The sequence below is a fragment of the Dendrobium catenatum genome, unplaced genomic scaffold, assembly GCF_001605985.2.
Source record: "Dendrobium catenatum unplaced genomic scaffold, ASM160598v2 fragScaff_scaffold_738, whole genome shotgun sequence".
Classification (NCBI taxonomy): domain Eukaryota; kingdom Viridiplantae; phylum Streptophyta; class Magnoliopsida; order Asparagales; family Orchidaceae; genus Dendrobium; species Dendrobium catenatum.
In genome coordinates, this window is record NW_021319200.1 from 77431 (window position 1) to 104488 (window position 27058).

Sequence of the window (27058 nt, forward strand, 5' to 3'; positions counted from 1 at the left end):
ATTTGTTTTTTTTTTTTTTGCCAAGTTTCTCCTTCCTATTGTATTAACAAGTTTACAAACAACGTGCCCTTGAATTTTGATAACTCAAAAATTTTATTTGAGGAGAAAAAAAAATTATATGTTGTGCAAGAACTTGCTCGAATAAAAAGATTTTTCTCAAATCTTGTGGGGTTATAAGGATGTGATCAAATAGAAAGGCATTTATGAAATTATTTAATGGGCCTAAATTATTTAGTAGTTGGTATTTGTCTTTTTTGTGGGCAAATTATTATGTCCAAACCAATATGCCATAGCCCATAACAGAGCACTTATCTTAACTAATTACTCTTAAAAAGGGCAAAGTAGAGTTGTATACAGTGCATGAATTACATGTTCATAGTGAACGTCGTTAGAATTTTAAATATATTTAACTATTATTCTGATTTAATGTTTTATATTTTTTAAGATTTATTTATCATTAACATTTTTTATGTTAATAAAACTAATTATGGTATAATTTGTAAGGAGATAGAATAATTATGTTAAGATCTTCTTTTTAAAATTATAATTATAAAAAAGAAACATTTAAGAGTTAAATAAAGAAATGCTTGATCAACTTAATATATAAAAATTATTTAATTAGTTTAAATTGATCACATAAAATCAAAAATTTTAACAAACTAATTTAATTAAGATTTATTTGTAAACCATATGAAAATTTAATAAAAGTTATGAGAATATAATCATGTATTATAAACATTAAATTTTTTTTTGTATATAAATAAACAAAGTTAATAAATAAATAATAAAATTTTATTAAAATTGATAAAAAAACATGAATAAATAGTTTAATTATTTATTGGGTGACCACATAATCTCTTGGGGTAGATGATGACTTCATGAATATATATTTGGTCCTTAAGTATTAGTGAGAGAGACTCCAAAATTCTAGTGAGAGAAAGTTTCTTTTTTTCAATTTTTTTCTGATCTGATTTCCCTAGTTTCACTTGTATGGTGGCGGAGGGTCATTGGTCATCATTTTGTGATGACCAGAATACCTCCAATCCCTATTTTGATAGGTATCCTAATGATTCATTTCATGGTAGATCCAAAGGCAGAGGTTTTACAAATCAGGATTTTGTGATTAAGCAACAACCATTGGTCATCACCGAAGGTCATCTACCTCTGATGCAATATGTGGTATTGGTGTTGGCCAAGGGAAAAGAATCAATGGAATTTTGGGAAAGAAGATGGTTCTGATGTCTCTTTCTACACCTTCAAAGAAATTGTTGTGTGGAGTAGCTAATGATTCAGAGGCTTCATCATCCTCGGTTTAAAGCTAAAGGTAAATATATTCACAAATTCATCATGTACATCTTGATGTGCAAAAAAATAGATGGTTTTGAATTTGAATTTTAAAATGTCAAAGCATAATGATTTTTTGAATTATGTAGTGAAAACACAGTTGGTTAGTGATAAGAATGTTTTATCAAACCCAGTTAACTGCAATGATGGTTTTGTAAATGAATGGTTTAAGAACCAGCATATTAAAGTGTCCCCAATTAATCCAGATTCGGTAGAAGATGTGGATTCGGATGTAGTTAAACTTAATATGGAGAAGGTTTTTGAAAATATTAATTTGCTACAAAAATCTCTGGTGGTGACAGTATTTGGGATAGAAATTCCTTTCTCTCTTTGTAGCATTGAGTTAGGCATTAATGGAATAGATTTTGGATTTTTCATATCACTTCATTAGGTCTCTTGACTTGATTTTTTATTCATTTCATTCTTCTCAAGTTATTGAAGATGTGAATAGTGGAGGTCATTGGTATGTGGGAGGACACAAAATAGGAATGGATAAATGGACACCTCAATTTTCTCCAACATCGGTGAAAGGATTATCCTCACCAATTTGGATTCAATTTCCACATTTTTCTTTACATTAACGGGATGAGATTAATGTTACTAAGATTATCTTAAAGATAGGAGTTCCATTTTTATTGGATGGAAAAATGTTTAAATGTGGTAGACGTGAATTTGCTAGAGCCTGTATTTGAATGAATCTAGACTCTAAATTATCTCAAGGCTTTTGGATTGAAGGTTTATGCGGGAAATTTTTCAGAGAGTTAAATATGAAAAAATATATTCTTTTTATTTTAAATGTGGCAAGATAGGTCACAAAATTGAAAGGTGTGCGGATGTTCTTAAAGATGTTGAAAACAAAATTCAGAACGTAGTTCAGGGAAATAAATCAAAAGGTTCCTGTAACAAGTTTTGATAAGAGTTTGATGGAAAAAATGGATATTGCAGATTCACAAATTTGTTATGGCCCTTGGATACATGTGAAATTTAAGAGAAATAGAATAATGAAGAATATTCAGAATCAAAAATCTGAATCTCAGCCCGCAATTGAGAATCCTAAGAATACTATGGCATATATGGAAGTACCTTAAAGAAATAAGTTTAAGTTGCTGTCTCAAGTCTTTTCCTAGGATTGACTATATTGGATGCCCAAGAGCTAGTTAAGCAAGCCAAAGTTCACAAGATAGATTCATATTTTGAAGTTTCAGCTTTTGAAGTAGAAAATCCTGAGTTAGGTTTTATAAAAGATACAATTTTTGTTGATGAAGTTCCAATTCAATTAGAAGACAGAGAGATTGATCAAAATTCTTAAAACTTTACTGTGGATAAAGGTCTAGATGCAAATACTAATAATTAAGAGGAGCTCCATGGAGACAAGGCTGTGATTTATCAATACCGGATGGAAGCAAGGAAAAAATTATTAATACTGAAATTGATTATAGAGAAGAGGTTGTTTGAAGTATTGTGAGAAGTTCTCCAAATTCAAAAGATGGAGAATTTATTTTGGCTTCTAATTTGTCTTGTAAGGAGAATGTGAAAGATGAAGAAGGTGTGATTGAAGTAGAGACTGATCTGGATGTTAAAACAATTGGTGAAGGAGGTTCGGGCAGCTTATTAAGTTCTCAAGATCCTAAAAATCTGAAGTAGGTTATGATTACTCCTTTGTCCAAGATTGGCAATATGAACAGTAGAGAAGCCTTGTTTGAAGATGGAAAATTCCAACTCCCATCAAAATTGATTCTTCATAAGAAAAAGTTTAATAAAGATTCAAAATTTTTTGGTTCTATTAAAGGGAGCCTTAGAGGAAGGAAAGTGGTTATTCTTGGTGGAAGTGTTGGAGCCACTTCATTATTTATCTCATGACATGCTTATAATTTGTGAAGTCGGAGTTCAAGGCTGGTTTGTGGATTGGTTGAAGGTGATGAATTTTGTGAAGAACATAACTTATGGAGGCGTCAAAATTAAAGTTTATTTCTTGGAAAATTACTCTTGCTTACATTTCATTTCATTTATTTTGTTTAGAAATCTTATTTTTTTCTAGATTTATTTTAAGCATAGATTGGTATTTGAAAAAAGGAACTAGAATAATGGAGTTTAACAATGATTTTATCTTTATTTTTTACTTAATTTGGAATACTGGGGTACTAATCAACCATTTTGGTTGTTTTATCTTTGGTATCCCCTCCACCCCAATTGGTTTAAAATGATGAGGGTCTTATTTTCATTATGACAATTCATATTTTTCTAATATTTTCGTTATGCTTAAATTGCTTTTTAATAAGGCCTCCTTTTGCTTTTGTTTTATCCTTTACATTCAATTTGAATAAAGTAAATAAGAATGCAATACATGATGTAAAATTAAAGGTTTCAATACTGATTTTCAAAAAATTGGGAAAAAAAACATTTAAACAAATGCATCATGAAGAAATATGATAATGACATGGAATACAATAATTGAGTAATTTTAAATTTGAGCGGTCTAAAATTTTAAAAATGAGCCAACTAGTAATTAGAAAGAAATAAGAAAAATGATAATTGAGAATTACTAACACGTGAAATAAAATATAAGAATTATTATGTTCAATTTGATAAAGAAATAATTTTAATTTAGGATTTTTTTTAAAAGATATAAATATTATTAATTTCAAAATGAAGATAAATTTATCCTAAAACAAATAATAAAAATATTATAAATTAGCAATAGTTATTAAAGGTTGAATATTGTTGATGGTATTAGATTCTTGAAATAAATATTTTTCATAGCATATGATCTTGTACATGTTATGATTGTTTATTAAGATCATTTATTTGATGTTATTGCTGACAAAAATAGGTCACATTGTATGAGCTATAAAGTGGAAATGTCCAATCAACTTCTTGTAGTAGATGGAGTAGTTTTCTAGAAATTAAATTTTTATTTTAGTATTAATACCTCATTTTTTAAGCTCTACTATATAAGTGATGCATGTCCAAGTGGAGTTGAAAATTGACTGAATTAGTTTGAATTAGGTTTGTCTTGCAAAAACCTTAATTACTTTTGTTTTATATTTTTTTTTTCTTCATAATGCATTTGTTGAGTTTAGAGAAGCCTCGAGGCAACCCCATGAAAGAATTTTTGTACAAGCAAATAAATGCACACCTATATATCAAGGTCTTTTGATAGTCCGGTAGAGTTAAGGGAAAAGTCATGCGAAGTTTTTAGGTGTTCCATGCATGTGTGTACAAATAATAGGGATTCTCTACTTTGACTTTGGCATGCTAATGATATAAGGATAGAAAAGAATAAGAAGAAAGTTTCTTAAATGGTTTGGGTTGGAAATATGTAGAGAGAAGTTCTTGGAATGATGTGCTCATCTGGTTGACCTTCACTTTCTTCAGTTGCAGTATCATGAGGTATGACATCAAAGAGAAAGTTATAATTTATTTGATGTTCAAAAACAACCACTTGATCTTAAGAATGTTATTCTTTACCATCCATGGAAATAAAGGGATAAATGTTCTATTTTGGTTAGCTATACGACACGTATAAAGAGAATATGGCCTAGAGGTTAGATAAGAAAGTTTTTAAATGGCGATGACTAGTAAGACATTTAGTATGAGTTTGAGTTTTACATCAATTATTATTCAACTCAAAACCTACTCCAAGCTTAAGTGTATATGTTGCTTAATGAAAAGTACTTCTTTAAAGTCCACATTATATTGCAAGTATGTAGTTGTATCGGGTAGATTGATAGAGTACTTATCAAATATTTGAGCTTAATTTTATTTAGTGGATTATAAATATTCAATTCTTTGTTCATTAAAATGGAGGTTTGGTACAAAAAAATTTAATGTAATCTTTTTAAACATTACTTATTTAAAGCTATAATTTCTTTTTAGTATTATAATTAATATGATATATTATATTAAATATGCATAAAAAGAAATACATATAAATATAACAAGAACAACTTATATTTTAAACCAAGATATGTATATAATGTATGTCATTACAAACATGATTCATTAAAAAAAAAATATAAGCTAAGTATATTGATGCCACGAAATACCTTTAGTCCCTAAGGTGTATTAATTCGATGTTAATCCAATTTATCATTATAACCGTGCATCCAAATCTAAGTGTTTTTACCCATGTTCTTGTTGGTTTTCCTTAACTAGTAGACCTTCTTATAAAAGCTTATCTTGTTATGTTAGGGATGACAATAAGCCTAATGGTGTCATCCACTAAGGTATAAACATGATAAATGATTAATATAAAAGTGGACATTGGGAAATATCTATGTGGTTGTAATTTATAGTACCTCTGACTATATGTCAAGGGTACTCCAGTATTGTTGTGGACCTCCTAAAGGGATCCATCGGCTATAGAATGCAAAGGGTATACGACCGCACCACCCCAAAGAATAGAGATGATCGCAGGCCACCGCGCTCTTCGTAAACGGCCTAATGGGAGGGTAGATTAGATACTACATAAGATCAACCATTGAGGATAGCATCTCTCTCCAATGCACCCGAATGGATTATAATATGCATGACCTGATCAGTGTCACGGGGTTTCCCCAACCCGATACATTATCTTGAGTGGTGTTTATTTATTATGGAATTATGTTTCCCATGGGCGCAAGCCCTCATGGTTAATTACATGTCAGGCCAAAGCCCAATAATAATCTCAATTAAGGATTCTATATTATTCTTCCCAAAAGGGAGATTGGAACAAAAGGGAAACTATGAAATCCTACTCAAAGGGAAGAAAGGTTTAAGTGGATTAGTCAACATGCATGGTCCATTTTAGCATCCAGAGGGACTAAGGCAGTAATGAGAGAAAGAGAGAGGAAAACAAGAACTCAAAGCATCTATAGGGAAAAGATGGAAGTGGCATCCTCTATGTGATGTGGAAAAGTAGGATTTATAGTCCTTGAAGAAAAGTGCACTTATCCATCGATAAGGCAAGCTATGAGGCACCCAATGTAGTAGCATTGAACCTTAAATTTAAGGTAGGATTAGCATTCTATCCAACACTGACACCTATGTCCTAGCTAACACACCAGGGTTCATATCCTGCCTGAATGTGTTTTGACATAATGAGTCTTAAGAGTTAGATTCATTCAATCTTAATGGTATTTCTGTTGTGACACCCAAATAATATAGTGGAAATGATTTGCATAATGCATGGAGGGAAAAAATCTAATATTCATTTTATAGATTTAGACTAAGGGCCTTTCTTGTCGGATGATGACACTACGGTGAAGTTGCATATGTAAAATGAAATGGAAAATGCTATGAAACTTCATAATGGATTAGTGGTTAATGTTTTTGGTGAAAATGTTCCTCTTCATGTGATTAGTCTACAACATAGAAGGCAATGGCCTAAGTTTGGCAAGTTTCACCTTACCGTGCTTGGTATGGAATGGACTTTATGTGCTTTTAACGTTGAACAAGATATAGATTCACTTCTTAAAAAAGGCCCACGGTATGTTAATCGACATATCATTGGTATGGATAAGTGGTCACCAATGTTTTCTCCTTATTCTTTAAAGGGTTTATCAGCTCAGGTGTGGATTAGAATGCCAAATCTACTGTTGCAGTGTTGGGATGAAGTCAATATGAGCATGATTGCATCAAAGGTTGGTACCCCATATTTGATTGATGGAAACATGTTTCAGTGGGTAAGGAGGGAGTTTTAAAGAATTTGTTCTCATATCAAGTAGGAGAAAAAGCTTCCCCTTGGTGTTTGTGTGGAGGTGTCCTCGGATAGATTCTTTAAGAGGATTGAATATGAAAGGATCTCTAACTTCTATTTCAGTAGTGGCAAGATCGGTCAAGCTAAAAATAGCTATTCAGAGCTAAGGGTGGATGTTGTGTAGGTTAGTTCTAAGCAATCTAAGATCACGGGTTAAGGTGAAGTTCCTCCTGTGGTGACTTCAATCAAAGCTAAAGAATGAAATGTGAATGGTGATAATGATGTTTGTGGAGCCGTCTATGTACCCTAGGTCAATGTGAAGTATGGGAAAAAAATTAAAAATCTTGGAGCTAGGAGACCCGGGTTTCATGATGATGGGTCTAATAGTTCAGTTTTAAATAAGTTGATTAAAGATGAAAGGGATTCTGATGAGGTGAATGTGTCTAAGGGAGGAGGTGTTGCTGAGCTAGTTTTAGGAGATGTGCATTCTCCTCCAAAGGTTGTTGTTGCAAAAGATTGTTCAGTGCAATAGGATAATTCTGATTCTAGAATTGGTATGGTTTCTAAATCTCAAATTCTTCCTTATGATGATAATAAGTTTAATGTTTTATATAATATTGGGGAAGAGGGGGAGATACACTCAATTTTTGAAGATGTAGTGTCCTCTCATGTTATTGCTAAAGGAGAAGGTGGAGTTGGTTATCCTGAATGTAGAGGTGGTGATTTCAAGGATGATTATGGTTTCAAGGAAGGAAGCTCTTCTTTTGCAAAAAAAAAACTTTCTAAATAACATAGAGGATAGGGTCCTATTAAGTTGTCTCTTAGAAATAGAAGATTGGATGGGGAGTTGAAGGATGAAGCGAGGAACTCTTCCCCTCTTAATTAATAATGGCATCAATTGCTTTTTCGAGTTGTAAAGGAGTGAGGAAGAGGCAAGCTTCTCTTTATCTTAAGGAGTTTGTTGAGGAGCATGGAGTTTTTTATTTTTTATTTTTTTTTTGTGGGTTTTTTGGAAACTAAACTCTCTTCTATTGATAGAGGGGAAGTTAATGTATTGATTGGAGTGGATTGGAACTATTATCAAGTTCCCTCATATTGGTTATCCTGAGGCATTCTAGAGTTGTGGAAGACTTGGGTGGCCTCCTTTTTTGTTTAAGAATCTTCTTACCAATTTTTTATTATTGAGTTAAATGTGATGAATAAAGTTTTGTGGAGGATTTCTTCTATTTATGTGAGCAATAATGTCAATTAAAGGAGGGAGCTTTAGCGGGAGTTAAAGTTTACTCTTCGAAAAATGTGTCTATTGTAGTGGAGGTGATTTTAATTTCTTGTTATCTAAGGAGGATAAAAAGAGATGGAAAAGATTTACTTTTTCCCAAGGACCAAAGGAAATAAAGTCTTTTTTAGCCAAGAATGACTTTCATAAAGTTGGTTGTATTGGTCCCAAATTCAGGTGGGGTAATAACAAGGTTGGTGGTGCTCGAATTTTAGAAAGGTTGTACAGATGTTTCTTGAATTCAACTGTGACCAAGTCATCCCATTGAAAGGTCATTAGGTATCTTGCAAGAGTTGCTGCATACCATTATCCTATTTTACTAAATTTTTTGAAGATTAATTCTTTGGCTAAAAGGTTTATTAAATTTAAAAATATTTGGGCTTCATTTCTGACATCTTATGATTTGTTTAGTAAAGCATGGAGTAAGAGGGTGGGTGGAATTTGTTTTGTTGTTATTAATATCAAGTGCAATAGAACCATGAAATCTTTTTTCTTCTAGAGTAAATCCAAGTTAAAGAATTTTATTCGATCGATCACTAGCATGTAGGAAAACTTGGAGGCGATTTCTAGAGAGATAAGCTCTGCGATTTCTAGAGAGAGAATTTTCGTTATTTTTCAAATTTTCTTTCTCGCAGTATTTCCATCTCATTTTGCGGAAGGGGGAAAACTTGGCTGCAGAAGGCCGCCGGACACCTTTGACATCGTCGGATTCTTCCGAACTCCGACATCTTCAAGAAGCAGCGGAACGTCAAGATGAAATCGACCGTCTTCGTCGATCATGAGGAGAGCTAGTCATTTCAGAAATGTTGGCTGAGAAACAAGATAAGATTACTTTGGTGGAAGGTAAAGGTAAAAAGGTAGATGTGAAAGTTCATAAATTCTCTCCAAATCAGGGGGCTTCCTCTTTAGGAATGAAAATTTTTATGAATTGGTTTGGGAATTCAAGAGCAATCTCTGTCCCTGACAGCAAGATAAACGTGAATTCCTTAAATTCGGTGAACAGAGAAATTCATTTTCCTATCAAGTTGCTTGGAGCTGCAGAGAAAAATTACTACTACGCATCTCTGCAGAGAAGATCCGGTTGAAAGAAATTATCAGAGGGATTCTAGTTCGGACTTACTGGAAGTCAGGTAATGTGCTTTAGCTGATTTAGGTGGCTGCAATGATAATCCTCTACAGACTGGTAGGGAAGGGAGTAATCCACAGCAGTTCAAATCAGCTTTGATTAACAAGGAAATTTCATTTGCGGACAAGGTCATCGGTGTATTGCCCAAAAATACAACACTTGAACAAAAATTTAGTAATGGAATTACTAAACCTTACATGAAGTTAAATTTCAATGAAGAAGATGTACTCATGTTTGAAGATGGTAAGGCAGTGAAGCTATGTGAAGAATCTAAAAAGATCAATGCTAATAGGCTGGCGAAATCATTGGAAATAAAAATATTTGGCAAGGAGATGCCTCCACACGTGGTGGCGTGGGAAATTAGAAAACAATGGAATAAACTCGGCAAATTCCATTTTACTACAATTGGTGAAGGATGGTTTTTATGCTCTTTCAATGATCATGAATCGATGGAAGCAGTGCTATCAGGGGGACCCTGGTTTGTCAATGATCACATAGTAGGCATGGAGAAATGGAATCCAGATTTTTCAACATCATCTTTGATGGGATTAACTTCACCAATCTGGATCAGAATGCCACACCTTCCTCTACAATGCTGGGATGAACAAAATATAGCAATTATTGCATCTAGGATCAGCACTCTGCTTATGTTAGATGGTAACTTATTCCAGTGGGGAAGGAGAGAATTTGCTAGAATATGTGTAAGAGTGAAAATTGACCAGAAGCTTCCGGTTGGTGTTTGGGTTGATAGTATTTCAGGAAGATTTTTTCCAAGAGTTGAATACGAAAAAATTTATTCTTTTTGTTTCCATTGTGGGAGGATTGGTCATGGAGAAGAGGATTGCAATAAGATCATTAATGTGCATCAGAAGAAAAATGAAGGCAGTAATGAAGGTGGAAAGGAAGGTAGTCTTGCTAATGAGGTTGAGATATTAGAAACTTCTTCATACGGACCTTGGGTTATGGTAAATCGCAAGAAAGGCAGAGGATTCAATCAACAGAAAGTTTTTGCCAAAGCTTCTAATAGAAATTTTGCAAAGAATAAATTTCTTCTCAAAAAGACTTAACATCCTGTTCAGAAGTTGGTTAATCCTGAGAAAGCTAATATGGATACAGGGAACAAATATATCCAGATAATGAATGAAGATATTAATCAGGAGGTTAATAACAAGAAGGAAGATGTTGTAATAAAGCTTAACAAAAAAAAATGAGCTGGAGTTGAGTAACAAATCAGATCAAGGAGAAGCTTTGGTGGAACATCAAGATAATTTGAAAGTGGATAATTCTGGATGCATTTCAGCTAAGACTATTGTTACCATGGATGGTAACCAAATCCCAGATTCTAATATGGCTATGGTGGGTTGCCTGTGAACTCTTGCAATTTTGGAAGGATTGCTTGAAAACTCAGGTATTCCCTATTCTATTTCAGATAGCCTTAAGAAGGTGGAGGGTGAGATTACGGAGAAAGATACTTCAATAATAGAGGCAATAAGGGAGGAAGCTTGTACTGAGGAAGGAGAAATTGTGGAAAAGGATTGGGACAGCATTGGTCACTTGGTCATTCCAACATGTGAGATGACGCTGATGAAGCAGGAAGCAAAGAAAGAACCTTCTACGGAATCATCTGGTAAAAAAAAGTTAAACTGCTTAAAGAACTTAAATCACTGGGTTCTTCAAACATCATTGCTCAAAATAGGAAGTTGGAAGGAGCAAAAGCTAAGAAGATTGGGGGTGCTACCCTCACTCTTAAACAATGACTTCCTTGATTTTTGGAGCTGTAGAGGGGCCAAGAAAGTTGAGGCCGCTCTATATCTGTAAGAGTTGGTAAAAGACAACAATACTTTGTTTATAGGCTTGTTGGAAACAAAGTTGAGCTCGATAGATAACTCCCAAATATTAAACCTTTTGGGAAAGAATTGGGAATCTCTTATGGTACCTTCTGAAGGACTTTCTGGTGGATTGATGGTTTTATGGAGGAAGGATGTATCAAAATTCTCGGTGATAGAACACTCTTCACCAGTGATTATTGGTCATTTAACAATCCTTAATAAGGGTTGTTGGAAGGTGGCGTTGGTATATGCAAGCCCAAAAGCTGTTATAAGGAAAGAATTATGGGAATGTTTGGAAAAACATTGCTCTGTTGACTATAATTTGGTGGTTGGAGGAGATTTTAACTGTGTGCTTTCTCAAGAAGAAAAAAGAGGGGGAAAGAAATTCATAATGACTCAAGGATCTATGGATATGAAGAATTTCATGATTCATAATGACCTTCATGAAGTTAAATCTATGGGACCAAAATACACTTAGTGCAACAACAAAACTAGAGGAGCTCGGATTTTAGAGAAATTGGACAGATGTCTTATCAATTCTACGGCTTTGAATGCTATTCATTTGGCTCAGGTTAAACATCTCTCAAGGATAACCTCGGATCATTGTCCTATCCTTTTAGAAATCTTCAAATCATTGGAGTCTTTTAGTAGAGAGATTCGTTATAAAGATGTATGGGCTTCCTACTATGGGGCTGCTGCTTTGGTGAAAAAGGTATGGAATAAGAACTGTGATTCGGAGTCTGCCACTTCTCTCAACATAAAATTCAAAAGAACCCTTAGAGCTCTTTTCCTTTGGAGTAGAGCTAAGTTCAAAAATCTGAACTTAATAAGGGATAAGTTGAAGGAGGAGATATTGTAGATCCAATTGGAAGAAGCAGATAGAGGTCTTACCATAGAAAAACTATAATTGCTTAGGTTTAAAGTCAATGAACTCAATGTTACATTGGCTAGACTCAATTCTTGGTGGAGGCAACGTGCTAAAGCTAAGTGGATGGAACTTGGTGATACCAATTCTTCCTTTTTTTCATGCATTTGCAAACTCTAGAAGGAATCAGAATTGGATTAATCATATCAAAACAAAAGACGGCTCAACTATTGAAGTCTTAACCGAAATCCAGGATACTTTCACATAGTTTTTTTCTCATAAATGGAAATTTAGGGATTGTCTTTTGGAAGGCTGGCCAAATCCAGTTACTACCTTGGGAGATCAAGAATGTAATTATCTGGAAACTAATTTTACTATGGAAGATATGCAGGAGGTGGGGAAAAGTTCTGGTCCAAATATTTCTCCAGGTTTGGACCGTATCACATTCTCCTTTATCAAAGATTTCTGGATAATTGTTAAAAAAGATGTTTGGAAAGCAGTTAGCCAATTCCTTTCCTCCGGTATTATGCACCATTCGTGGAAAGAAACATTAATTGTCTTGATCCCTAAAATCAAAGATTCCCATGAGCTTTCCAATTTTAGGCCAATTAGTCTTTGCATGACTATTTACAAAGTTGTAGCAAAAATACTTTTGAATAGAATGGAAGGAGCTATTCAAAAAATTATATCTGAGGAACAACCTACTTTCATAAGAGGTAAATCATTGTCATAACATGTTCTACTAGCTCAAGAAGTCTTCAATAAATTCAGACACTCTAAAGCTAAAAAAGGTCTCTTGGCTATCAAGCTAGATATGGAGCAGGCCTATGACAGCATGGGGTGGCTAACTCTCAGGCAAGTACTTACCCATTTTAATTTTCCTAGCAAGTTTAGGGAACTTTTAATGCAATGCATTTGTGATCCAAAATATTGCATTTTAATTAATGGGAGGAAATCGGCTTGGATCAATGGTAAATGTGGATTTAGAGAAGGATGTCCTTTGTCTCCATATTTATTTATCCTTTATTCTCAAATTTTGCCGAATGCTATAAAAAAAAAGAGGAATTATTTTGGTATTTCTATTACTCCTAATGAACCCAAGATTTCACACTTGCTTTATGCTGATGATGTATTACTCTTCTCAGAAGCCAATGTGAAAAAGATTAAGGATTTGAAGAACATAATTTCCTTATACTGCAAGTGGACAGGTCAAAGAGTAAATCAATCCAAATCTATGGTAATCTTTGGTAAACAAACTAGAATTGGGATTAAGAAGAAAATTGGTAGAATTCTCAAGTATAAAATAGTGAACGAGATAATGTATCTTGGATTCAAGCTTACTTTAAGAAGACTTGTTGCTTCTGACTTTCAAATCTTGTTGGAATCTGCGGCCAATAAGATGAACACTTGGGGAAAGCATTATATTTCTTTCGAGGGGAAATTAATTCTGGTTAAATCTGCATTTCTAGCTCTCCCAATGTTCTTAACATCTCTTACCTTGGTTCCTATAAGTATTCTCAAAGAATTCGACAAGATGTGTAGAGGGTTCTTATGGAATAAGAAAAATAGTAATTCTGGATTGCACTATGCTTCCTGGGAGAAGCTTTGCAAGCCTAAAGACGAAGGAAGTCGTGGGCTTTTTTTTGCAGTCTCAAAGGTTGGACCTCTTTGTGCAAAATTTGCTTGGGACTTCCTCACGAAGAAGGACTCATTCTCTACAAGATACTTAGAAGCAAATATGGTATGGATATTTGGAATGAACTGGTTAAAATTGCTACTTCAACTACTTGGAAGATTATTACAACAGGAGCTTTATCTCTTAGAAACATTATGAGATGAAATAACTCCAATGGGCAGTCTATTAACTGGATGCTTGATGCTTGGGTCCTTGACAAGAGTTTCTCTAAATGGCCTACATTTATAAATATTTTAGAACCGTCCAATTACAGTTTATGTAATTTTATTTTGGATGGAAGATGGAATTTAAATCTTTTACAAGTTTTCTTTGGATAAAAACTAGTGGAGCTTATCAACAAAATTCTTATTATAACAGATTGCAACAACGATCAATTGGAACTTAAAACAAAAAATTCAAGGAAATCTATTGTTGCATTGTCATTTGAAGCCAAGCTGGAATGGAATACAGAGAGGAACCATTGGACATGGGTGAAAAATTTAAAACTGAGACGAAGAATTGAACTCTTTTGGTGGAGGCTTTATAATGAAGCACTTCCTTCAAATGCTTTCCTGTTGAAAAGGAAATTGCGTGGAAATGCATAATGTCCGAGAGGCTGTCAGGCAGAAGAAGATAGTTAGCATATTACAGGAAACTGTATAAAAATTCATAAGGTGATAAATTTGCTAAACGATTGGGGATTTCATGTCCCATTATTCAGTAACTTCAATATATGTTTGGAGGAGCTTAAGAGGTATGCAAATCAAAATTCTTGTACAGCTAATATTTATTGTACAACTATTTTTCTAGTTTGGAAAAGTAGATGTAAACTTATACATGAAGGAGTGTAAAACTCAGAGATTAATATAGCATCAAATTCTATTTCTTTAACTTCGGTGAACAACTTTATAAATCTTCCCTCGGGCAACTGGGATGTTAACCAACAAAAGCTGTCTAACTCTTGGCATCCTCCTCCTCCTTGGTGGATTAAGATTAATATAGATACTGCACTGAAAGAAACAATATGGCAGGAGTTGGTTGTGTTGTAAGGGATGATAAAGGTAGGTTTTTATTAGCTTTTGGAGCTGATTATGTGCATTGGGATATTTCCCAAGTGGAATTAATGGAAATCTACTACCTTAAAAACATTATGAAAGATTGGTTGTTTGAATATCAAGGTGTGATTATTGAAGGTGATAACTACAATATTATCAAAGCTCTCCAAAATATGTTGAAGAAGTGGAAGATCAAAGAAATAAGAGATGAGAGATTGGTTTTTCTTAATAACTTCAACCAAGTTTTATTTTCTTTTGGTAGAAGAAATTGTAACAAATTAGCGGATATTTGTGCTAATTTGGGAGTCTTTAATTCATTCATTTTGTTAGATCTTTTGGATGAGGAGATTCCTCCTTCATTCTTGTATTGCTTGAAGGAGGAATGTGATGCTTTAGTATTGTTGTGAGTTGTTTGTTTTTTCTTCTTTTTATTTTTAATGCTATAACATTTTGCTCAAAAAAAAAAATTTATTCTATTAAAGGATTTTCACATGAAATAGATATTGGTGCAGCTGATGATAGAAGCTGAAATGGGGTATCTCTTCGAAAGAAGATAGCTAGAAGCTCAAGGTAAAGGTAACTGGGCTGAATTCTACTTTGTCTTCATTAAATACTTGGTGGAGGCAATGTGCAAAGGTTAAATGGATGGCTGAGGGAAACATTAATTCTAGATTTTTTCAATCATTTGCTAGTGCAAGGAGGAATTGAAACTAGATCTTTAAATTCATTGATGATAATGGAGCATTGGTGGAAGATCAAAATCAGATTGAAGACATATTTATCTATTTCTTTAATGGAAAATGGAAGGAGAGGGATTGTGTTCTGGAAGGTTGGCCTGCACCTTTTTGTTTTCTTGATGAAGACGATAGAGGTTTGTTGAATTGGGTTGTTTCTTTGGAGGAGGTTAAGGGAATTGTTAGTCAAGTTGGTGGTAATATTGCTCTAGGAATTGATGATATTTCTTATTCCTTTATCAAGGCATATTGGGATATTATTAAGGTAGATTTCTGGAATGCTATTAACTAGTTTTTTTAATTATTGGGGTAAAGAATGCTGATTGTAAAGTGACCTTAATTGTGCTTATCCCTAAGTTGAGTAATCCTATGATTCCTACTATGTATAGGCCTATCAGCCTTTGTAAGATGGTCTATAAGGAGTTTGCAAAGATTATTTTGAATAGATGGATATCTATTTTACTAAAGATAATCTCAAAAGAGCAAGTGGCATTCTTTAAGGGGAGGGCATTGTCAGACCATATGCTAGAAGCTAAGGAAGTGTTCCATAAGTTTAAATTTTCTAAATCTTCTAAAAGTTTAGTCTCTTTTAGGATTTATATGGAGCAAGCTTATGACTGCATGAGTTTGGATATCTTGAGGAAAATTTTTGAGTATTTTGGTTTCCCTGTGATGTTTTCAAGGCTTATGAAGGAATGTGTTGAAAATCTAAGGTTTTATTTTATGATTAATAGTAATTTTTCTAAGTGGATCAATGTTATGAGTTGTTTTCATTAAGGTTATCCTTTATCATCTATTTTTTTTTTAATTCTTTGGTCTCAACTTCTTTCCAATGATTTTATTCAAAAAGGAAATTCTATTGATGTTTTTATTTGTCCAATCAGACCAAGGATTTATCATTTAATGTATGCGAATTATAATATTATTTTTTTTGAAGCTAATACTAAGGTTGTCAAGGAGATCAAAGGTATTTTATTAGATTTATGTGGTTGGAAAGGGCAGAGGATAAATATTAACAAATCTTCTATTCTTTTTGGCAAATATGTTTAGAGGAGGAAAAAAAAGCCATAACAAATATCATGGGGTTTAAATAAGTTAAAGAGTTTAGTAACGTTGGAGTTAAAATTTACATGAGGAGGCTGGTAAGGGCAGATTTCAAGTTCATTATTGTCAAAGCTTTAAGAATGCTAAATATTTGGGGAAGTAAGTTCATCTCCTTAGCGGGGAAGTTTATTCTTGTTAAATTAGTTATGCTATATTATCCTACTTTTCCTTGTATGCACTCTCTTATCTCTAAAGGTGTTCATGATGAGCTTAATAATATGTGTAGAAGTTTATATGGAATAAGCTGGATGGGCAGATTGGTCTCCATTATGTTAGTTGGAATGTGTTGTACAAGCCAATTTAGTGGGGAGGACGTGGTTTATACTCTTCTAGAAGTAAAGTTAGACCTTTAAGAGAAAAGTTGTCTTGGAAATATGTTCAGGATAAAGATTCTTTGTTATAATAAATCCTTGAACCAAAATATGGTTCTCGGTACGGGGAAGTTGGTTCTAAGAAAGGAGCCTCAGCATCTTGGAAAATTATCTCTGATGGCTACAGATGTCTGAATTATATTGTTAGGGAAAAAATAGTGGATGGAAGCTCTATAGATGTGTTCAAGGATTTTTGGATTTTTTAGAAATGCATTAATAAGTGGCCAAAATTTGGGGCAACCCAGAAAGTGATGACTTAACGTTAGACAAGCTCATTATTGACAGGGGTTGGAATGTAGTTGAGCTCAAGAAATTTTTTGAAAAAGAGATATTGAAGTTAAACTATTAAATGTAAGTTATGCCCGAGGTGTGTGATGATTGGGTGGAAATTATTTTCAAGAATTATGGGAGATCAATCTTGTTAATAACTTCTAAAGCTTTAGAGCAAAATCAGCCTACCAGACTTTAATGGAAGTGGATCAAAAAGACTAATTTTATGCCACGAGTTGAGGTGTTCTAGTGGCATTTATACAATAATGTTATTCCATCTTTTCAATTCATGTCTTATAGGAGAGTTTAAGATGGTTTTTCTAGTCCTAAAGGTTGCAACTCTATTGAAGATATAAAGCATGTGACAAGAAAATGTGTGAAGTTGTGGAGGTTATTCATCCCAAGGTCAGTAGTCGCAAGGGTGACATCCTCTATAGGGGAATGGAGGAGCTTGAGGAATGGAAGCTCCTATATTGCATGAGGTGGATTCCTCACATCTCTGAGTATGGAGCAAAGGGATATCAAATAGTATCAGACATTCTTCATTGTTGATAAATTTCTTTGGAATGTAGTATTTTTCAGGAGACTTAGACCTCTTGCCCTTGATTTCAGTCAATCTATTGCATTTACTTGCCTCTTGGGGCTTTACTACCATTGAGGCAAATTTTATAGTTTTCACTGGTGGGATTAGTGGCCTACCACTTTATGGGAAACTTTGTTGGATCAATTCTAAATGATCTCCTTCATCTTAGCAGTTGGAAGGTGAGGTGCCTAGTGTTATCCATCCACTAACACAGAAGTAACTGGCTACTTGACATATTTTTTATTTCTCCTAAGATGTTGACGAGTTAGTTTCTGGCCTCAGTTCCTTCTACCTTTAGAATTTCCTTCTAAAACTTATGAGAGAACACACCCTTCAGGTGTCTCATTTTCTCCCTTTTTATTTCTTCTGCCTGGGAAGTATAGGTGTGAACTATATTCCTCAGCATCCTGATACTTTAAATATATTTTTCTTTTAGAGTCCTATTAACATTATAGAACATCGGACATCGTGGAGAGCTAGCTATCCTAGAGACTCTCTACTCCCCTGTAGTTGTACCAAGGAAGTAAAAGTGGCTCCCCTTAATGAGTGGCGAGGAGGCAAGAATAGGTAGCTCCTCAACAGTCTCAGGCTCTACCTTTCCTAGAGCCTTCAACTCAATAAACTTACTAGATTTTATTATTTTATTCCTTAACCTTCTCAGGTAATTCTTCCACTAATTATTACTTATAAATGGGATTCCAGAGCTTGACCCCTTCAAAAAAATGGACTTAACTTCAATACTCTCAAAAAGAGATTTTAATTTCTCTTTCCCTCTAATAGAGGATATAATAGGTACAAAGGTAACAAAAGCCTCATTTTTAAAAGTGGGGGAGTTAATCCCTGATCCAATAGTGAACTCTATGAGAAGGTTTATGCTTTCCCCCCCATAATAGTGAGATTAATGATTACACCTCCATTGATAAATAACTTAAGAGTCTTAAATCCTATACCAAATTGAATAGTATTATTACAGATCAACTGTTCAACAAAAATGTCTTGATCTAGGGAGAAAATTAGCTTTTTTGCAATTGTAGTAGAGTCAATTTTTTAGAATTTAAAAGAGAGAGTTTGAGTTAGAATCTTGAAGTTGAATTTGTAAAATCATAAGGGATTTTATACTTTATCACTTACATTGGGATATAGAAAGCTATAACCCAACATATGATGATAAAATGAAATGGTCACCTATGACTTAGAGAGATTTAAATTTTCATTGCATATGCACTTCTGGCTTGACAATGATGATTGAATTTGATTTTAATGATTTTGTAAAATGCATTTGGAACTTTGAAATTAATAAGTTTTCTTTAAATTTTGAAACTCAGGGTGTTGAGTTTTACTAGATCATGCAGGTTTACAAAAATTGACATGTAAAGTCCTAAGAATTTGGCTTGACTCTTTCATTCAAAAAATTTAATTGGGGTGAAATATTAAAGCCTGAATTTTGATAGAGGTTTCCTTACTCATCTCTCAAATCTTTTTTATTTTTGATGTTGGGAACACTCACCCAAGAAAGAAATGGGTGGATGGACCATGGAAGAAAGTTAGTCAAAACTTCCAATGTAATAAATTTCTACTGTTATTAAAGACAGAGAGAGATTTATCCCCGATGGAGTTGCCAGTTTTTTTGTTGTGTTAAAAAGAAGATTATTGCTTTGGTTTATAAAAAAGCAGAACAAATTGCAATTAAATTTCTTTTATAAATTTGTTTTCTATAATTTCTAGTTTTGAAGTTGAACACATCATTATAAATAATATATCTCCTCAAGAGGCAAGAATATCATTTCGTAATGGTTCAAATAACAAAAAAGTAAATTTCATCCTTGTTATGATAGTCAAATTCACGAAAGAATTATTTATGACCTGAAGGGTCAAAATGATGTTCTATCAAATCTTTAGCAATAATGATCAAGATGTGCTATTGTTAATTTCATATTCAAAGTCATGCAAATTAATTATATATCTTCCCAAGGGAAGAAGATATCATCCCTTATCAGTTATTCTATAGTACGATAACGATCAATATTGATCTTAATTTTTCCCAAATAAAATTAATTAACTTTTGAAAATTGACCAAGGGTCTTTAAATCTCCTATAAGTTCATGTCCTTATAATTAATTACATTGTAGGAAACTTAAGTTTCCTATAAAATTTTTTTGTTAAAATAACAGTAGAAATTTCATTTTGAGATTTTCAAGGAGTGATATCAAAGGGAGTGAGGTTATATTTTTTAAATCACGATTGGATCAAACATTAAACACATATTTTAGGAATTCAATAGAGGAGAAGTAGGAAGAATTTTAGGATACTAAAATAATTTAGAAATTCCCTTGTCTATCCTAAGTTTTTGGCATTAAGTTTTAATTTAAGGAGATATTTTAGTTTCACTTGTAAATTTATTAGAATTTTGGAATTATATTCCCAAAGTTGGGGTCTTATGATTTGAGACTGTCCTAGATCCTAAGTCTAATTTTAAGCTAAATAGTAGTAGCCCAAACCAAGCTAATGCAGTGTAAGTCTAGACTTACCCGGCCTGGATTAAGGAGCCATCTAACCACCAAAGCACATTAAAATCATATATCCTATCATTTTGTAAAAATTAATAGGCTATTATTATTTATGTTTTGATGAATTGGGACTGACGTCTAGAACAAATCTTTATTAGCCCCTTAACATATTTTGGGTGATTAATGCTTCAAACAAAATTAAAATTATATTAACAATTTTAATTTTTTTCTAATGCAATGCATGCTTATTCACCTTTGAATGAATAAAATTGATATGAATAATTTTTAGAATATGGGTTAAAAAAAATTATCCTTGAGATTAAACAACATCCCTTTGACAGAACTGCACCTAAATAGACCAAGTGGTTTTCCAGATACCCACTACGGGGATGTGCCTAATAAGGAAAAGAAGTATTTAATATGTATCCACGTGAACTCCTAAATCATTAGAGTTACTATGTGAGCCTAAAAAAATTATTTGACTTGAGTAGAAAAAAGAATTAATAGTACCCTCACGATCTTCCATCCATTTCCAGGCTAAAATAAAGATCAACATGCAAGAAAAAAAACCTAGAAAGGCATAGAATTCGTATTATGTAATCAATGAAAATAAATTAAATCAATTAAATATCCATGTGGCAAGTGCCACTTAATTACATTCCAGAGTGTAGAAAAATTAAAAGTGGCCGACTACCACTAATAATAACACTTATTCTAATCCTGTAAATTATGAAAGGGTTTTTTGAGAGTGGGATATTCTCTATCTTCACTTCTTCATCTTCTATTCTTCTATGAGCTCCATGGATTCTTCAGGTTTAAATATTCAAATGAAAATAAATTCTTCCCTGAAGGGGTGTTTTCCTTTCTCTTTAGATTTTTTAAATATCCTAAATCCTAACCTTAATCTCCAAATGAAGAGTAACTCTCCCCTAACGGATATTATCCTTCTCTTTGGATTTCAGGTTGGATAATTAATACCCAACCCCAAAACTCAACTTTCACAACACTTAACTTAAATTAAATTATACTGCATCTCAAAAATAATATTAGCCTCTAGAACTTCTGCATGGTTAACCTAAGCAGTTATATTTAAAATCAACATAACAAGAGGTTAGATATATATACTCAAATTAAAATGCAATAATACTTGGACATGCTCTTTTAATTTCGAAGGGGCTTAGCATTTTTTAGCACCTACAAAAATTTGTCAGTTTATGCTTTAAATTGAACCCTGGATTTTCACCCTACATGATCATGGACACCAACAAAAAATTTTGTAAGCATCAAAATTATTCCTAACCAAGGGGTAATATATCACTCATCACATAAATTCAAAGATTAGATAATAAAATTATCACATCAATCAGAACAACACATCAATAAATTATACAACCAACATGCAAGAAAAATGGCAGAAAACCTAACTCATAAGTAGCTGAAAAGTAAACACTGGTTTAGTATAAGACTAAAGTTAGTTTTCTTACAAAACCATCTAAAGTGTGTGGAGAAGTTTTTGTTGCTCGGATATATTTTATATATGATAATCTGTTAAAGTTATCTTGTGTTTTGATTACTTGAAGGTTAAAAAATTTTTTTATTTAAGTTTAAGTATTAATAATTTTCTATTTATTTAAAGTATATTTTAATTGTTAAGTGATTACTATATTTGTTTCCAACATGGCCATGAAGTTTATTTCACCTTCCATGGGGCTAAGCTAATAGCCTAGTAGGCTTGGGTTCATAAGTAGTAACTACTTTTATTAAGTTAATTTAATTGGTTGATGCAAAAAGGAGTTGATATTTTTTTATTAATCAATTGGTTGCTAATTTTATTAATTGAATTAATTAAGTTTTCCATCAACCAATTCGAAACCCTATCACAATGGGCTTGAGGATGAAACCTTTTTAGGATACGTAGCCTTATAGCTCAGGATATTCCATCCAAAAAACATGGTAGATGTTGTTGAATTAGGAATTTTAATTTAGTTAAGTAATTAATAATCAATTATTTTTAAAGTCTTACATTCTATTGAATCCGTTCATGATGTTATCACAGTGGGCTAAAAGACATAACCTCCTTAGGACACTTGGTCCCATAGCTCAAGGTAGTCCATCCTAAAAACTTCATCTTTGGAGTACCTATTGAATATTAAACGGTTGGTTGAATGATTTTATTAATTAGGCTAATGTTTTCTAGAGTTTTAGTTAATTATTGAATTCTCAAGATTTTTATGAATGTGTTAATGCAGCTATATAAGGGGTCAAAATTTGACTTTATAAATTAAAGTGAATTATAAAATTTTGATATTTTTCCAAAATATTAGATAATAAGATGAGTAATTAGACACTTAATTTTATAGAATTTGAATTTTTTAGATAAATTTATTAAATTTTGATGTTTTGACCTATTTCTAAATTACTATTGACTAAAAAGTTGACTTTTTCACTTTAGCTTATTTCTCGTGGTTTAAAACTTTTATAAAATACTAGACTCTTAATGGAGTCAAAGGGCTCTAAGTTTTATAATTTTGGAATTTTTTGGATTAAGTTATGAATTTTTTAAAGTTGAGTAATTAATTGAATTATCTAAATGGTAATTAAGAATGCTTTTAATGATTTTGATCCAAACTATTCCAAATTTCATGAAATCACTCACAAAGGTTCAAAATGGCCCAAGGGAGTGTTTCCAAGTGTTTGGAATTTATTTAAAATTTTTTATTTATTTTTAATTAATTATGGATTTTCATAAAAAAAATAAATTATGCTTAAATTAAGGATCTAGACAAGGGGCTTTTAATTTTCCTAGGTTGGGGTTAAATTTTGTTCAATTTGATAAATTATTTAAAAATTTTAGAATTAATTTTGGTTTATTATTGCTTTTTGAAATTTCAGGCTTAATCAAGGGAGTCTTGGGTTAGTTAAATTTATGGTCCGCCAAATCAAAATCGTGATATTGAGGTGACCACACGCCAGCATACAAGCTGTTGGATCATAACCATAGGCATTAATAACCAATGATTGAATAGCAATAATCATTAGTAATTAATGGGGGGGGGGCACAGGACGCGCCGGTGTATCACATATCTGAGTCAACAAGATATCATTATCATTTATCCTTGAGTGGTTTGGATGAACGATCATGATCTATCTGGATAAATAACAAGTCTGTGAGATCGATCCTATAATTTAATCAAATGGCAGAGTGGCCAGATCAAAGTCTCACGATCCTATAATTTAATCAAATGGCAGAATGGCCAGATCAAAGTCGTTGATCTCACGATGAATGACCCAAAAAACATATAATTGTATACATAGTGTAATTAATCCTAGGATTAAACAAATGTATTTTTCTCTCAAATGATTGGATCAATCTTAATAAAATTTTAACCAGAGTTTACGTATATTAAGAGCATTCATGGGGATTATTTGATCAGATTTAAAAGTAGCTATTTAGAAAGCTCCTTAAACCTAAGTGTAGAAAGCTAGGGTTTAAGTTATACTTAAATCCAACTGATGGATTTGGGTGATGTTGAATTGGTTGATCTTATAGACTATCCTTGTATGAATTTACAGAAGAAATCAACTACTGAAAATGTTTGGATCACAAGCAATGTGACTTGGATGGACTAAGGGCCACCTTTTGTTGGAATCACATTGAATGTGATAAGGGGCCACTCTTTCCCTTTTGAGTTAACTAAATCCTAGGCATTGTTTCTTATGTATATAAGGGATATATACGTCCCTTATAGAAAGCCTAATCAAGAAAGATTAAAATGGATTTAAAGTGTAAGACAATTTTGTTGATTTTGTATAGGTTGTTATACCTAAATAATTATCCCAAGGCTAACCAAGAGGAGAGTAAATTGGTAATTTAAAAATTCTCTTAGATTTTTTAATAGCAAAGCATTTTAAAATTTCTTAGCAATTTGACTTTAGATAAAAAATAGCTTTTCAACCACAGTAAAACAAATTATATAAATACATATGGAAATTAAAATGACACAAAGATTTATAGTGGTTCGATCAAAAACGACCTACATCCACTTCCTCAAGACTCTCTCTTTAGGTATTGCACTATTACCAAAGTGACTCTCTTTTTTGCCCCCACATCAAAGCAGAGAAGCCTTTATAATTCCTCTCTTCCACCAATCCCCAGTGAGGTAGAGAACTGTGATCCTTTTAAACCCTGCAAGTGTTGGCTAAGAACTGTCATCTTTCACACTCTCCAAGTGTTGGCAGAGTACCGTCATCCTTTCACACCCTCCAAGTGTTGGCAGAGGACCATCATTTGTTCACACTCTCCAAGTGTCGGCAGAGTACCATCATCCTTTCACACTTTCTAAGTGTCGGAAGAGTACCGTCATCCTTTCATACCATCCAAGTGTCGGCAAAGTACCGAATCTTCTTCAAAGATCTTCTCTTAACAAACTGAAACAAATAAAGAAATAGTAATAACCAAAAACACAAAGAGATCCATACCTTTGAGTAACCTTATGAGCCCTTCACACTCCACTTGCAAGAAATCTCAATCAAACACTCCCAAATACTCTCTTTCACTTACTCTTGAAAAATCATGAAGATGGGATTGTTTCATGTTAGTTTTTAAGGACCTTTTATATGAAAGACATGAAAAACCATCCAGAAAACTAAAATTTTTCATTTTGAGTGTGTACAATTATATAGTACAATCGTATGTACGTACGTATAAACAGTTCAAAAACTAATGCGTACGAACCTTTTATGATTATGTATGAAATGTTTTCGTACACAATGATCATCTAGTACGAATCCAGTTCCTACTATATGAACAATTAGAAAATCTTTCATCTTCATTGGGAAGAAAAGGGACCTGTCTAATTCGTACACTAGACGGTATACATATGAAGATGACATCATACAGTATGATCCATTCAAAAAAATTTCAAGTTCATCAGGATGAAAAGGGACCCATCAAACTTGTACTCTGGATGGCATATGAATGATAATGACATCATACGATGCGAATCATTCAAAAAAACTTTGAATTCATCAGGACAAAAAGGGACCCGTCCAACTCAAACATTGGACAGTGTACGTACAATAACGACATCATACGGTATGAACCATTCAAACAAACTTTGATTTCATCAGGATGAAAAGGGATCATCCAACTTGTATACTAGATGGCATAAAGACGATGATAACATCATATAATAAAAATCGTTTAGAAAAACTTTGAATTTGTTGGGATAAAAGGGACCTGTCTAACTCGTACACTGGTTAGAGTACATATGATGATGATATCATATGATACGAATAGTTCAAAAAAACTTTGAATTCATCGAGATGAAAAGGGATCCATCCAATTCATACACTGAACAGTATACACTACAGGAAAACTCGTTATTACCGACGGACTAAATCCGACGGAACCATAGGTTTCCGGCGCACGTTTTGGCAGAAATTCATACGCCGATTTCGATCGCATCAATAAATTTGTTCCGATGAATGTAATACGTTGGAAAACGTTCCGACGCATGTACCGACGTCTTACCAGCGTAAAACATCGGGTTGGTGCCGATGACTTGCAACCGATAAATTATGGCGCCATATACGACGGTAAGTTTCTGTCGGATTGTCCGCCGGTAAGTACCGGCGGATAAAACGCCGCAAGTTCGCCGTAGACAACCCACAGCTTTGTTTGCGGCCCAAAATTGGCGCCGGAAAGAAGCGGCAAAACTGGCACCGGAAGATGCGTCGGTAGTTGCCAACGGAAGGAAGACGTCGACACGCACGAAACAATTCGTTGGATCATTCTTTCCGGCATACAATCTGCCGGAAACCTGTAACATTGACAAAAAAAAAATTTCCTTCCCAGCCAACAATCAAATTTCCACATCTGCAAACGAATACAAGTAACAATTCCACCACATTTCACAACAGTTTATAACATTTTATAACAAATTCACAATAATTTCACAAAAGTTTATAACATAAAAAGAAACTGTTCAATAGTAACAATCAACAAAAAACATCAGATTAAAAGAAACAGTTCAATAACACGTGTTCACAAAAATAAATAAGTTCATGTAAACTAAATTAAACTACTCTGACTCCGTGGACTCCTCCTCAGGTGGAGCTATGTCTTTTCCACTCAACTGATCCCTCAGCTTGCGCATTTCATTCAACAACTGATTGTGTTGCTCCGTACTTGTTTGAATCTATGCTTGCAGCTGAGCTTGAACCTGTGCCTGCAGCTGAGCTTGCCAATCAGCTTGTGATTTCCCTACTTGTTCTAGCTCAGCTTGAAGGGCACTTATTTGTTGAGCTTGTAAGGAGTCATGAGAACTGGATGCGAAGCTGGATGCAGTAGAGGAGGTCATCCCATCGTAGGCCTGAGCTTGCGCACCTAAGCCATATACTCTACCATGCTGCATTCCTCCGACGGTCTGCTACCAGATGCGATACTCAGAATGCTCCATAGAGCCTCCAGAAGAACCCTCACCTGATGCGGTATGAGTCTCTCGAAGCCGTGTATAATCCTCTTATGAAAGTATAATATAAATATATATAGTTAAATGAAAACTTAGAAAATATTAAACATATATAAAAATATACTTACATAGGCTTTTCTTGATCTCTCATCAATCCACTGTTGATCCT